Source organism: Arachis ipaensis, chromosome B05 (assembly GCF_000816755.2).
Source record: "Arachis ipaensis cultivar K30076 chromosome B05, Araip1.1, whole genome shotgun sequence".
NCBI classification, from domain to species: Eukaryota; Viridiplantae; Streptophyta; class Magnoliopsida; order Fabales; family Fabaceae; genus Arachis; species Arachis ipaensis.
This window is the reverse complement of record NC_029789.2, coordinates 24,117,320-24,118,812: the sequence shown is the minus strand read 5'-3', so window position 1 is coordinate 24,118,812 and position 1,493 is coordinate 24,117,320.

The following is a 1,493-nucleotide window of genomic DNA, read 5'->3' as shown; positions in this document are numbered from 1 at the left end:
ATATCTAAATTAACAAAATTTAAAATTTTACAATTTTTTATAATAATTTATCTATAATTTTTAGTTAATAATGAAATTAATAGATGCTACGAACTTAATTAGATTGAGTCTTGATATGGAACCACCAAAATATAATGGTTAACCCACAAACAAAATACTTGAAACTATGCCGAATATATATACATGAAGGAAGTCTTTTACAACAACCATTAGTTTATTATTGAATGATTGCATTATCATATCTACAAAACTAACTTGCATTTTTTTACAATTATATACAAAACAGAGACAACTGTAATCAGATAGAGTAAGGAACATGTGTATGAGGAATGATAGAAAATCTAAATAATGCATATATTGGCACAAAAAGTTACAAACAGTATGTAACCTTGATTATTTGCTTTCTTTGTAGTAGAAGCAAATTCTTAATTGACATAGTCAGTCGTTTTAGAAATTCATTGGTAACAAGTTGCTCTATTTATAAACTTGAACATCAAAGCAAAACAAGATTATAGTGTCAATAACATATATATATAAAGATAGTGCAAGAGATAGCAGCAATTGTGAGACTTGGACAATGCAAACTTACTTTGGTGCATCGAATTCTCACCTCAGCCATAAATTCATGTTTACTCTTCAATCTTTCCTATTATTAAAAAAAATATTTTATTTCATTTAACACTCAAACTATATAACACCCTATGACCACATATTAAATATTATAGATATTGACATACAAAAGTATATTGAGAATAACATTCAATATTCGCATGACTACACACCCACCGAATGCAAAAAATCAGAAGAACACCAATACATAATAGAATTTAGAATATTAACAATGATTAATAATAAATTAATAATTAACTTTCAAAATTAATAAGTTAAGATTAATTCAAAGAATTAACAATCAGTACTAATTAATTCAAAAAATAATTAATTTAAACAACAATTAATTTAAAAAATTAACAATCAACCAAAACACCATAAACTTAGAACAAACCTAAATTACATTCACCTAACATGACATTATTTAATTTTTTATTACACTAAATTAATGTAACAAGTCCAAATACATTTCATTAAAAAATTTAATTAAAAATTAATAAAATACTTAATAAAATCCTAAACAAACAAACAAAAATTACAAAAAATATAGAAAAATTACCATAAATTATGGCGGTAGGATGGTGGAAGCGTAATGGTAACAAGAGGCGGCAGTGAAATTTACGATGGTGGAACTAGGGTTTAGTAATATAACAAACAACCAAAAGAAAAAAATAGACAACAACCTTAATTAGCTTATCTTTGGCACAGTGGACCTCAACTGCAGTGACAGCGACCCAATGATGATCTTCGACGATAAAAGATGCCGATAGTGGCAAAAGAAGCTTTCAACGGAGACTCCAACAACAGTGACGACACCGTGCTTATTTGCGATGACAATGGAGCTAAGCAGTTGTGACGACGATAGCTCCAGGTGGTGGTGGCGC